The sequence below is a fragment of the Chiroxiphia lanceolata genome, chromosome 23 (assembly GCF_009829145.1).
Source record: "Chiroxiphia lanceolata isolate bChiLan1 chromosome 23, bChiLan1.pri, whole genome shotgun sequence".
NCBI lineage: Eukaryota > Metazoa > Chordata > Aves > Passeriformes > Pipridae > Chiroxiphia > Chiroxiphia lanceolata.
Genome location: NC_045659.1, coordinates 5,378,063 through 5,392,150, shown reverse-complemented (window position 1 = coordinate 5,392,150; position 14,088 = coordinate 5,378,063).

Sequence of the window (14,088 nt, the reverse complement as noted above, 5' to 3'; positions counted from 1 at the left end):
TGGGATGTAGATGCTGGATGCAGGATTTGGGATGTAGATGCAGGGTGCAGGATTTGGGATGTAGATGCTGGATGGAGGATTTGGGATGTAGATGCAGGGTGCAGGATTTGGGATGTAGATGCTGGATGGAGGATTTGGGATGTAGATGCTGGATGCCGGATTTGGGATGTAGATGCTGGATGCAGGATTTGGGATGTAGATGCTGGATGCAGGATTTGGGATGTAGATGCTGGATGGAGGATTTGGGATGTAGATGCTGGATGGAGGATTTGGGATGTAGATGCAGGATGCAGGATTTGGGATGTAGATGCTGGGTGCAGGATGGAGGATTTGGGATGTAAATGCAGGATGTAGGTGCAGGATTAAGGATGCAGATGTGGGATGTAGGATGTAGAATAGAGGATTCACAACATAGATACAGATGCAGGATGGAGTGCTTAGGATGCAGATGTGGGATGTAGGATTGGGAATGTAAATGCAGGATGCGGAATAGAGGATTTGGGATGCAGGTGGGGGACTTAGGGTTTAGGATGTTGATGCAGGACACAGAATGGAGAATCCAGGATGCAGATATAGGATGGAACATTTGGGATTTAAATGGGGACGTAGGATTTAGGATGCAGATGTAGGACATAGGATTTAGGACATAGAGGACAGAGGGGAGAGAGGATTTAGGATGTAGATGCGGGACACAGGGTGAAGGATTCAGGATGCAGATGTGGGGCACAGAATTTGGGATGCAGCTGCAGGGTGCCAGATGCAGGGCACAACAGAGGGGCTGTAGAAGGATTTAGGCTGCAGATGCATTTAGGATGTGGGATGCAGGATTCAGGATGCAGACACGGGATTTAGGAGGGGAAAAATAGAGGATTTAGGAAGCAGATAGAGGATTTAGGATGCAGACACAGGTTCCCAGATGCAGGATGGAGGATTTAGGATGCAGACACAGGTTCCCAGATGCAGGATGGAGGATTTAGGATGTAGATGCAGGTTCCCAGATGCAGGATGGAGGATTTAGGATGTAGATGCAGGTTCCCAGATGCAGGATGGAGGATTTAGGATGTAGATGCAGGTTCCCAGATGCAGGATGGAGGATTTAGGATGTAGATGCAGATTTCCAGACACAGGACGCGTGACAGGGATGTGGGATGCAGGAGAGGGGATGCAGACGTGGGATGCAAAACACAGGACATGGGATGAAAGGGCAGATGCAGGATTTGGGATGCAGATACAGAGCATGGGGCACAGGAGCAGGATTTAGGATGCAGAGGTGGGGATACAGGACAGATGAGGAGGGAAATGGAATTTAAGATGCAGAGGAAAGGTGCCAGGTACAGGGCATGGGTTGCAGAAGTGGGATTTGGGACGCAGAGGAGGGATGTAAGACACAGGAGGTGGGATGTGGATGCAGGACATGGAATGCAGCAGTGGGATTCAGGGTGCAGATGCAGGTATGGGGTGGAGGTGCAGGACAAGGGATGCTCCACCCCCAGAGCACCACGGCGCAGCGCCAGCTGTGCTCAGGGATCTTGCGGCACCCCCGGCGATGGGGAGTGCGTGCAACGAGCCGGGAAATGCAGATTTCTAAGGAAAAATTATCGCTTTCCGATCCTATACAGGGATTTCGCAGCTCGTCCCCCATCTGGGAGGCAGAGCCCGGCCGCGTGGCCACATCTGCCCGCCAGATGTGCCAGGGAGGGGAACGGAGCCCCCGTGGATGGGAAACCTCCCTGCCCCCCTCCCCTGCCGGGCCAGGTTGGGAATGCTGCTCTCCCAAATCACACCTGCTCTGGAAAAACGCCTGGATGGGAGCAGGGAGGAGCGGGAAGGAGGGATTGGATGGGACCAATCCGGCCTCGCAAATGATTTTCGTGTCAGATAAACTTTTGTGCTGTGGCTGGGGGAGGGTGGGGATGAGGCACAGCCAGGGTGCAGCTCCAGGGGGCACAGCCCAGTATAGCCCAGTATGGACCAGTAAGGACCCTGGGCCCTGGGACACAGGGGGCTGGGATGGGTGGGGGTCCCCGGTGAGGCCGGTCAGACCATCAGGGTTTGTTGGTGCCCTCGGGGTCCTGGCAGCAGGACAGGGATGTGGATGCTGGATGCAGGAGGTGGGATGAGGATGTGGGATGCAGGAGGTTGGAATGGAAATGTTGGGTGCAGGAGGTAGGATGAAGATGTGGGATGGAGATGTGGGATGCAGGAGGTGGGATGGAGATGTGGGATGCAGGAGGTGGGATGGAGATGTGGGATGCAGGAGGTGGGATGGAGATGTGGGATGCAGGAGGTGGGATGGAGATGTGGGATGCAGGAGGTGGGATGGAGATGTGGGATGCAGGAGGTGGGATGGAGATGTGGGATGGAGAGGCAGGAGGCAGGAGGCTGGATGGAGATTCGGGATGCAGGAGATGGGATGGGAATGTTGGGTGCAGAAGGTGGGATGGAAATGTTGGGATGCAGGAGGTGGGATGGAAATGTTGGGATGCAGGAGGTGGGATGGAAATGTTGGGATGCAGGAGGTGGGATGGAAATGTTGGGATGCAGGAGGTGGGATGGAAATGTTGGGATGCAGGAGGTGGGATGGAGGAGGTGGGATGGAAATGCAGGATGGAGATGTGGGATGCAGGATATGGGAAGGGGATGCAGGATATGGGAAGGGGATGCAGGATGCAGATGGAAGGTTCAGATTGCAGGCTCAGGACATGGGATGGTCTCAGGACAAGGTGCAGGTCTAGGAGGGGGAGGCAGGGTATTGGTGGAGATGGAGGACGTGGGATGAAGGGTGTGGATGCAGGACATGATGCAGATGCAGGATTTGGGATGTGACATGCAAGAATCGGGATGCACATGCAGGATGCAAGAAGTGGGATGCACAGGCCAGGACGTGAGATGAAGGGTGCAGATACAGGACACGGGGTGCAGGGCTCAGGGTGCAGGTGAAGGATTCGGGATGCAGGATGCAGCTGCAGGATGCAGATCTGTGGGATGGGCAGGGGGTACAGGTGTAGGATGCAGATGTGAGATGTAAAAGCAGGATGCACTGGAGGGTGCAGATTGGGGATATGAGAAGTGGGGTGAAGAATGTAGGGTGACATGTGGGATGAGATGGCAACGTGGGGTGCCAGATACGGATGTGGGGTGCAGGATGCTGATGGGGGGTGCAGGAGGCAGATGTGGGATTCAGGATGGAGATGTGGGATGCCAATGCAGCTCCAGGATGGTGATCCACCACTCTGAGCAGAGAAAAATGTCAGAAGCATTTCCCATCTGGTTTTTAAGGGCAAATTTGGAATTTTCCCCCTAGCATCAGCTTTTTGGGATCTGGAAATCCTACAGGTTTCCAGAAGCACTTTTATTTTCTGAACTGCCCCCATCAGCTCGGGGTCTGCAGGACAGAAATATGCATTTGAGAAAAAAACCCTTAAACTGGAGCAATTCCATCTAAAAACACCCAAATCCAGCATTTCCCTTTGCAAATCGGTGTCTCCCTCCTTTCTGCACAGCATTTCCCACTGTGGAGGTGCCTGAGGGGTTGGATTTGTTGGATTTTTGACTCGGGAGATGTTTTAGCTCTCGCAAAAGCATCGCAGCAGCCTCGGGAATGCCGCCACATTAATAAAAGCAAAAATGCAGAGGAGTCTGTTAAGGAAACTCCTGCAAAAATCCCTTCCAGAAACATCGTGGGCAACGTCGACTCTCAGTTTGTGCTTTTTTTCCCCTTTTATTTCATTGGGAAAATGAGTTTTGCAGGTCATCCAGTGCCCCGAGGATGGTGCAAGGTGGGTTTTTGCAGCAGGTTTGGCCCCTGGATCCTCCTGTATCAGTGTTGGGAAGAGAGATTGCAGGGAAAAACGTGGAATTTACAGCTTAGACCTGGAATTTGCAGGTTAAAAGCTACAAATATCTCCCTGAATTGGGGGATTGGCACCGTGGATGCAGCCTGGCAGTGATGCCAGGGACGCAGGAGAGGCCCCAGCAGTGCCTCTTGCCTGGCAGGCAGGAGAGGGAGAAAAATGCTTTAAAAAGGTAAAAAAAAAAGCTCCAAAGCAGGAGGCTGAGGTCATTTTCTTGGCGAGGAAGTCGGTTCCTTCCAAATGCCTCCGGGTCGGGTTTAATATCAGCAGAAACATTCTTGGGCAGGGTGGGGAGAAAGCGCTGCTCTCACCATCAAGAGCAGACCCTCAACCCCCAAAACACCCTAAAAACCCCTCAAAACACAACCACACCCCTCCAAAATAAGCCCCCAAATTGCCCAGACTGCTGCTTTGCAACGCCCAGGCATGGAGTAACTGAGCACTGGGGTAGGAGAAGTGTGAAACCAGCTCATGGAAGAGGGAAAGACTCCCTCCTGGGAGTGGAGAATTGTGTCTCTAACTGGGTTTTGAGCATCAATTGGCCCCTGCTGGGATTTTTGGGATGTGGAGAGGAGGAAAGCAAGGGAATATGGCAGGGAAAATGCCATTTTTCCCATTGTCCTGGAGGTTTTTATCACCACTTCATTCCCTTGACTGAGCATCATCTTACCTGGCTCAGAACCCACCACCAACCCCCCTGGGCAAAGGGACCTGGGTGCAAGGAATATCCTGCTGGAAAATGCATCGAAAAGGAGGGGGAAAAATTAGATGGATTGTATCTGCCTTGCTCTGCTCAGAGGGCTGAGCAGCTCAGGGACCTGTCGGTGTCTGGTGTAAGCCTTTGGCCGCCCTGCAGAGCTATTGTGGCTTTTCCAGGGATTCTACACATTAAGAGGGGGTGGTTTGGCTGAACCTCACCAAAAGCCAAACCAGAGCTCAGGGGGAGGAGGAGGTGGGAGATGCAGGGAAAGGTTATTAAAAAAATAGGGAAAAACTCTAAAAAACAGGAGCAGAAGGGGGGAAAAGAGTTTGGGACTGCAGCAGGGCAGGGATGTGGCATTGGCAGGGATGTGGTGGGTGGCAGGGATGCTGCACCTTGCTGGGGATGTGCATCCCACCAAAATCAAGTCAGATAAAACAATCCCCCAAGAGAACTGGCAGGATAAGCAGGATCAGGAGGGCTCTGAGCCTGCTGTGAGGGAGGCTGTGAGGCGATGCTCTGGCTGGGAAGGGGATTTTTCCTCCAGGCTTGCACATTCCTCCCGTCAGCAGTATTTACACGACGGCACCAGGAGAAATCCCAGGTCAGTCAGACCATCTCCCACTGGGTATTTCCCCAGTGCCACCACCCCACAGCCCCTTGTTCCTTCATCCTAGGTTTTTCTCCCTGATCCATCTGCACCCCACAGTTCCAATCCCCCCATGCAAAAGTTCTGCTCCAGACTCCCAGAGTGGTCCCTCCCAAAATTTTCCCCATCCCAGCACCCAAAGGTTCCCCTTCAGCCTTTTATGGGGCCAAGGTTGCTGCGGGGATGCTCCTGGGTGCTGGATTTGGGAGGGATTCCATGGGGTTGCTCCATCTCCGGGCAGTGCTGGAAAGACCCAGGAGCAATATCTTCTTCTGGAATAGGCACTGGGAAGTGTTGCAGTGTGCAGGTATTTACAGGAATGTGGGAATGCAGCACACAGGGATGCTGGCAATGCACAGGGATGTTTGTGGGATGCAGGGATGCAGCACACAGCGATGCTGGCAATGCACAGGCATGTTTGTGGATGCAGGGATGCTGGCAATGCACAGGGATGTTCCCAGGATGCAGGGATGCAGCACACAGGGATGTTTGTGGGATACAGGGATGTTTGTGGGATGCAGGGATGCAGCACACAGGAATGTCTGTGGACGCAGGGATGCAGCACACAGGGATGCTGGCAATGCACAGGGATGTTTGTGGATGCAGAAATGCAGCACACAGGGATGTTTGCAGGATGCAGGGATGCAACACACAGGGATGCTGGCAATGCACAGGGATGTTTGTGGGATGCAGGGATGCAGCACACAGGGATGTTTGCAGGATGCAGGGATGCAGCACACAGGGATGTCTGTGGACGCAGGGATGCAGCACACAGGGATGCTGGCAATGCACAGGGATGTTTGATATAATTCCCCCATGCTGGGTTTGTTGCCTGTCTGAAAACTTCTCTCAACATTTTAGCAGATTTGCGGGGGTTTGAAAAATTGGTTTGGGGGCTCAAACCACGACAGGGATGCAGGGATGCTGGCAATGCACAGGGATGTTTGTGGGATGCAGGGATGCAGCACACAGGGATGCAGGGATGTAGCATGAAGGGATGCTGGCAATGCACAGGGATGTTTGCAGGATGCAGGGATGCAGCACACAGGGATGTTTCCAGGATGCAGGGATGTAGCACACAGGGATGTTGGCAATGCACAGGCATGTTTGTGGATGCAGGGATGCTGGCAATGCACAGGGATGTTCCCAGGATGCAGGGATGCAGCACACAGGGATGTCTGTGGATGCAGGGATGAAGCACACAGCGATGTCTGTGGATGCAGGGATGAAGCACACAGGGATGCTGGCAATGCACAGGGATGTTCCCAGGATGCAGGGATGCAGCACACAGGGATGTCTGTGGATGCAGGGATGCAGCACACATTGATGTCTGTGGATGCAGGGATGAAGCACACAGGGATGCTGGCAATGCACAGGGATGTTTCCAGGATGCAGGGATGCAGCACACAGGGATGTTTGCAAGATGCAGGGACCCAGCACACAGGAATGTTTGCGGGATACAGGAATGCAACACGCAGGGATGTCTGTGGGATGCAGGGATGCAGCACACAGGGATGCTGGCAACACACAGGCGTGTTTGCAGTATCCAAGGCTGTTTGCAGCAGCGTGCAGGGATGTTTGCAGCAGCACGCAGGGATGTTTGCAGCACACGGGAACGTTCGGAGCATGTGGGATGCCAGGGATATTGGCAGTGCCCGGGGCTGTTCGGGGCGCACGGCCACACCTGCAGCTCACGCGGGTGCACGAAGCCACTCTGCAGTAACCAGGAAAACACCTGCAGCAGCTTTCCAGGCTTTCCATGCCTCAGTTCCCCCTTCCTCGGGAGTGAGGGCCGCGTGTCTGCTCCGGGCTCAGCCCCTCGGGGAGACCTGGCCGTGCGGCGGGAGCCGGGCTGGCGGCTCCGCGCTCGGCGCTTGGCGGGCGGCCAGGGCGGCGCTGGGGGCCCGCTGCTCGCCAGATGCGATAAGGAAAGGTTTGGATGGGGCTGGGGGAAAAAAAAAAAAAAAAAAAGAAAGGAAAAGAGGAGCGGAGCGGGGGGGGGGGGAGGAAGGAGGTGGGGGCAGGGGGAGAGAAAAAAAGGAAAATAAAAAAGCAAAAGCAAAGCAAATTCCTTGGCAAATCAAAGCAAAATGCTCGCGCACAGCCTTGCGTCCAGCCACCGGTCTTGATAAGGGGCTCCGGGGAGGAGGAGGAGGAGGAGGAGGAGGAAGAGGAGGAGGAGGTGAGGTGACACAGGGGACCCGACAGCAATTGTTCCTCATGGTAAAAACCCCATCAGATTTCCCAGTGCCAGGTGACAAGAGGGCAGGGAGCCCTCGTGCCTCAGTTTCCCCACCCTGTGCATGCAGGGGTGGGGGAAAGGGGCTAAAACTGCCTTGGAGGGGTTAAACGGGGAGATTTTCTGCTGGGTTTTATCCGAAACATATGTTTTCGCCACTATTCCAGTTATCTGGGATATTTCCTGCGTGTTTGCTCCTATGGCAACCGGCCCAGCATGAAAGACCTATTTACTGGGCCCGGGGATAAGGAGCAGCCATATGGTGTCAATTTTGAAGGCACTCCATCCCCTCCACCCGTCTCCTGTTCTCCCTCCAGAGGAGTCCACGGCGAGCGGGGTCCAGCGGGGTCGGGGATGGGCTCTGTCAGCGAGGGGAGGTGTTGGGTTGGGTTTGGGGAGCTCAGAGAAGGTGGTGATGGGCTGCAGCGGTGGCCTGAGATCCTTCAGGATCCTTCAGAAGACAGGGATGGACTGAAGGTACCTTCAGGATCCTCCTGAGATCCTTCAGGAGGTAGGGATGGAGTGAAGGGAACCTGCAGAATCAGACTGAGGTCCTTCAGGAGATAGGGATGGAGACAAGGGATCTACAACACTGAGCTGGGATCCGACAGGAAGATAAGGCTGGGGACAAGATACCTGCAACAATGAGGTCTGTCCAGGAGAGAAGGCTGAGGACAAGCTGCCTGTGTCATGGGCCAAAGGTCTGTTCAGAAAACAGAGCTGGAGACCTGCAGTGTCATCCTGAGGTCCATCCAGGAGACCAGGCTGGAGACAACCTACAGCAAGGCTCACTCCAGCTTGTCCTGGGGCAGAGAGGGGCTGGGGAGGTCCCATGGGCCATGGAGACTTCTTATCACCCACAGAACCCACTGCAGGGGTGCAGGGAGGTCTGTCCCACCCTCAACAGGTCCAGGTTCCTCATGGAGGTAACCCCAGTGCCCTGGGAAACCCAACAAACACTGCACAGGGACATTCTTTGCTCCTTCTGAAGGCTGGGGCAATTTTGGACCCGGTGCCCAATGGAGTTAAATGACCAAAATACAGGGAAATGGGGCAAAACTGCCCTCTAGTCTGCTGAAAAAAAAAGATTAAAGAAAAAAGAATACTTTCTAATAATTCTAATCTTCCCTTGTTGCCACTGGGCATTTGCTGCAGGGGAGATGATAAAGCTGGACAGGACCAGGCATGGCATGGGACAGGGGATTTTGGGTATGATTCACTCCCAAAGCCTCCCACAGAGGTATTTCGGATGCAAAACAAAAACAAAAACAAACAAACGCCCAAACAAAAAAACAACAACCAACCAAACAAACAACCAGGGGTTTTTTTTTAAGAAAAAAAGAAGTTTTACAAAAGTGACCCTTCCCACCAACCTCACCATTTTTCTTTTCATTAAGGAAAAAAAAAAAAGGCTTTCAGCCAAAGTAAACATTTGCAATGAAAGCGCGTGTTTGGGTCAAAAAACCACTTTTCACTGGGGGAGAAAATAAACCAACAAAAAGAAAACCCTGTCCAACGCATGAAGTGATGAGTTGGCACAGATCACAGGGAGACAGGAGCCAACATCTCTCCTTCTTCTCCTCTATCTCCTCCTCCTTTTTTTTCTCCATCTCCTCCTCCTTCCCCTTCTCCTCCTCCTTTCCTTTCCTTCTGTTGTCTCGTCTTTTCTCTCATCATTTTCATCTTGTCTTGCCTCTTTCCATCTCTTCATCTTCATCTTCTCTTTCCAGGTGATGTGTTTCCACACGTGCTCCACCTCAACACCCTTCCAGCCCTTGTGCCCCGTTCCTGCTCTGTGCTTCAGTTTATCCACTCAACACACATGAGCACATTCAGTAGCTGATGCCACCCAATGTCACCTCCAGGGTACCAGGCTGGGACCTGCTGTCCCCTGCCCAAAAAGGACCCACAAACCTTCCCCTGACAGAGATCACTGGGTGTCGATGGGCAATGGGGACCTGGCTGGGAGACGTGGGGACTGGGACAAGGGACATGGGACTGGGACAAGGGACATGGGACTGGGACAAGGGACATGGGACTGGGACAAGGGACCTGCTCGGGACTGGGCTGGGGTGATGGGACCTGGACAAGGTACCTCACAGGGACAGGTGACTGTTAACTGGGATGAGGCACCTGCTGGGAACAGGATGATGGGGAGCAGGACAGGGAACATACTGAGGATGTGGAGGTGGGAACTGGAATGAGGTACCTGCTGAGAATAGGATAATAGGGGCCAGGACGAGGTACCTGGCGGGGATAAAGCAAAGGAACCAGGACAAGGAACCCAGTGGAGCCCAGCACAGGGTGACAGTGACCACCCCATGGTGAATCATAGAATCATAGAATCAAACGGGTTGGAAAAGACCTCAGAGATCATCAAGTCCAACCCTTGATCCAACCCCGTCGTGGTTTCCAGCCCATGGCACTGATGCCACATCCAGTCTCACCTCCAACACCTCCAGGGATGGTGACTCCACCCCCTCCCTGGGCAGCCCATTCCAATGGCTGAGCACTCTCTCTGGAAAGAATTTCTTCCTAATGTCCAACCTAAACCTCCCCTGGCACAGCTGAAGACCCTCTTGTCCTACTGCTGGCTCCTGGGAGCAGAGCCCGACCCCAACCTGGCTCCCCCCTCCTGTCAGGGAGTTGCAGAGAGTGAGGAGGTCTCCCCTGAGCCTCCTCTTCTCCAGGCTGAGCCCCCCCAGCTCCCTCAGCCTCTCCTCACAGCACTTGTGCTCCAGTCCCTTCCCCAGCCTCGTTGCTCTTCCCTGGACCTGCTCCAGCCCCTCCATGTCCTTCCTGAGCTGAGGGCCCAGAGCTGGGCACAGCACTCCAGGGGTGGCCTCACCAGTGCTGAGTCCGGGGGAACATCTCCCACCCTCAGCCCCTCCACCCCGAGCTCCACATCCAACCCCGCAGTGGTGGGGTGAGGACGGGGGTCCCCACCTCGCTCATCCCCAAACCGCGGCGGTGCCGGGCGGCTCCCGCGGGGTTGGGAGCGCCGAGGGCCGGAGCGCCGGGAGCTGCCGGCTCAATGCCGGGGCCTCGCTCCCACGAGCGGATGAAAGGCTCCCTGTCCAAACGGCATTAGACGCGCTGCGAAGGCTCATTCCCGATCGGTCACGCTCCGAGGCGCAGCTGCAAAACCCCCTCCGGGAGCCCGGGATGCTCCGGGGGCTTTGTTCGGAGCAGCCCCGCTTCCTGGGGAACCGTGACAAGACGATGGGATTACGGGGCAGGAGAAATAAAATAAAATAAAAATCAACCTCGGCTTGGGCCGCGCTGGCTGGGCGGAAAAACAAAGGGGACCCTCGAATTCCCCCGTGCTCCTGCCGGGAATGATGGCCCCACTGTGCTTGGGGAAGGGGCACAGAGAGGGCTTGAGGGTCCCCAAGGAGGGAGGATGGATTTTTGGTGGTGTTCCCCCCCCCCCATTTCTGCTCCCAAATCCTAGCACTGAGTGAACAAGGAAAAGGAGGAAAAACTCACAAGGAAGTAGACTTGATGAGGAGGGAAAACCTTGTGCGGAAGGAAACTTCAAAAGGAGGAAAACCTCGAAAGGAGGTAAAGCCTTGCAAGGAAGGAAACCTCCAAGGAGCAAAATCTTGCAAGGAGGAAAACTTCACATGGAAGAAAAACTTTGGATGCAGGAAAATCTCACAAAGAAGGAAAACCTTGCAAAGAGGAAAGCCTTGGGCAAGGAAGGAAATCTTGCAAGGAGGAAAATACTTGAAGGGGGAAAACCTTGCAAAGAAGTAAAACCTTGCAAGCAGGAGAAATCTTGTGAAGATTCCTTGCATGGAGGAAATCCTTCCAAGGAAGGAAACCTCACCAGGAGGAAAACCTTTCATGGAGGAAAAATTGTGGACATAAGAAAAACCTCATATGGAGGAAAACCTTTGACAAGGAAGGAAATCCTGCAAGGAGGAAAACCTTGAGAGGAGAAAAACCATGCAAGGAAACACCTTGCAAAGCAGGAAAAGCCTTGCCAGGAAGGAAAGGAGGAAACCTTGCAAAGAAGGAAATACTGCACGGAGGAAAACCTTGCAAGGAAGGAAACCCTGTGAGGAAGAAAATGCTGCAAGGAGGAAAAACCTTGAAGGAGGAAAACCTTCCAAGGAAGGAAACCTCTCAAGGAGGAGATTCTTGGAAGGAGGAAGGGAGCAGGTTGAAGGGAGTGGTTCTGCACCTTCCTCCCTCCCGGCACAAAACCCGGCACGGTTTGGCCGAGGTTAATTGGGTTAGCACGGCTAAAGGGCGTAGCTTGTCCAGGCGCCTGCTCCCTAATGAGCATCTCATTTGAATCTATGCAAAATAGCAGGGAGCATGGAGACATGCTAATTAAAGCGATTGCTGTTCGCTAATTAAGCAGCAATTCCCCTGCCTGAGAGGGTATTCTCATGCAAATAGCGCCCGAGGAGGGGGAAAATCGCCCCAAAAACTGTGCAGGGAGGAATCTCAATTTGGCACCACCCCACGTCTGTGGAGCACCTTTGTTATAATCCTCATTTTGAGTATTTTTACCCCAAAAAAGTAGACTTGGTCTTTACTGTGCTGAGAGTGATCCTCAAGCCCTCGGCCTTTCCAGTGGCTGCCACAAATCAAGTGATTTAACACCCGGGCTGAGCCAACCCCGATTTTGATTCATTTTGGGGCGTTTTCTTCAGATTACAGGATTTTTCTACTCTTCGGTTTTGTTTTTGGTTTGTTTTTTTTTTTTTTTTACCCTTTTACACTTGTGGAAATAATGACGTCCTACAGGAAACCTCCTGAGGGATAAAATTAGGGCTGGTAAACACAGGGTAGTGCAGTGTATTGGTCTTGCAGGTTTGTCCGAAAACCAAGAGATTTTGTTCCAAGTCTGTTTCGCTTTTTTTCCTAAACCTATTTCTCCTTTATTTTTAAACACAGGAACTGTATTTCTTTGCAGCCTGCTCCGTGTGTCGCTGAAGCCTTTCCAGGCAAAACCCTCCTCAGGATACCAGCCACCGTGTGTGGATGCGACCAAAATATAGCAAATTCTCCCCTCTCCCCCCCCAAAAAAAGGCATGTTGGTCATATTTTGGGTGTATTTTGAGCCTTTTGGAAGGCCCACGTGCACAGGTGTGTGCTTGCACAGCTCTGTGGGTGCAGAGCTGCCAGGGGCTCAGTGGTCCGTAGGGAAATTCTCCTCCAGAAGCCATTTGCTTCACCTTGGGCTCTTGGGCTTTGCTGGACACTTGTGGAGCACCCTGAGGTTCCTTCTCTCTGTATTTCCTATCCCAACCTCCGTGTTCTCTGTGTCTGAGGAAATGTCTTGCTTAAAACTTAGGGAATTAGGGCTTGGAGCAACACGGTCTAGTGGAAGGTGTCCCTGCACACAGTAGAGGGGTTGGACCTGGACAGTCTTTCCTGTCCCTTCCAACCCAAACCATTCCGGCATTCCACGATGGAGACACCCTCTTTTGATGGGATGATGTCCACCACCGTGGAAAAAACAGCTCCTATTTTCCACCTGAATCCCGTTCAGCTGGCCAGGAGCCGCATCAGCAACCTCCCTTTATCCCAGGGCTGGGAGCGGGGCCGGCTGGGTCCACGGTCTCAGGGCTGCAGAGGTGCAGGTCCCGCAGATGCAGTGCCTGCAGGGGACACAGTGTGGGGTGCAGGGCGGTGTGGGCTCCTGCTCCCGGGGGTGCCTGGACCACGCATTCCCTGTCCTGCGTGGTCCCAGCCCTGGTTTGTTCGGGTGCCCGATCCTGCTGTGCCCGGTCCCGTTTGTTCGTGTGCCCTGTTCCGCCTGTTTCCCGTTTGTTCGGGTGCCCTGTCCCGCGTGTCCCCGGTTTGTTCGGGTGCCCTGTCCCGCGTGTCCCCTGTTTGTTCGGGTGCCCCGTCCCGCGTGTTCCCGATCCTGCATGTTCTTGGTCCCGGTTTGTTCGGGTGCCCTATCCCACGTGTTCCCGGTCCCTGTTTGTTCGAGTGCCCTGTCCCGCGTGTCCCCGGTTTGTTCGGGTGCCCTGTCCCGCGTGTTCCCGGTCCCAGTTTGCTCGGGTGCCCTGTCCCGCGTGTTCCCGGTCCCTGTTTGTTCGGGTGCCCTGTCCCGCGTGTTCCTGGTCCCGGTTTGTTCGGGTGCTCCATCCCGCGTGTTCCCGGTCCCTGTTTGTTCGGGTGCCCTGTCCCGCGTGTTCCCGGTCCCGGTTTGTTCGGGTGCTCCATCCCGCGTGTTCCCGGTCCCTGTTTGTTCGGGTGCCCTGTCCCGCGTGTCCCCGGTCCCAGTTTGTTCGGGTGCCCTGTCCCGCGTGTCCCCGGGTCCCGGTTTGTTCGGGTGCTCCATCCCGCGTGTTCCCGATCCCGCGTGTCCCCGGTGCCGGCGCAGGGACCCCGCGGCGCCCCGCGCGCACGTGCACCCGCCCCCCCGCCCCGCTCCCCTTAAAGGGCCCGCACCGCCGCTCCCGCCGCCCGCTCCCCCCCCTCCCCAGCGCGGTGGGCCCGCCCGCCGGGACACCCGCGCTCGCTCCCTCCCCCCCCTCCTCCCGGCGGTGGTTCGCTCCGCGGGGCGGGGCGCGGCGGCGGCTCCGCCCCCGACACGGGGCGCCGGTGGGAGCGGGGCGGGGAGGGCAGCGGGGCGGGGGGGAGATAAGCGGCGCCGGGCGGCCGGGCGGCGCTGGAT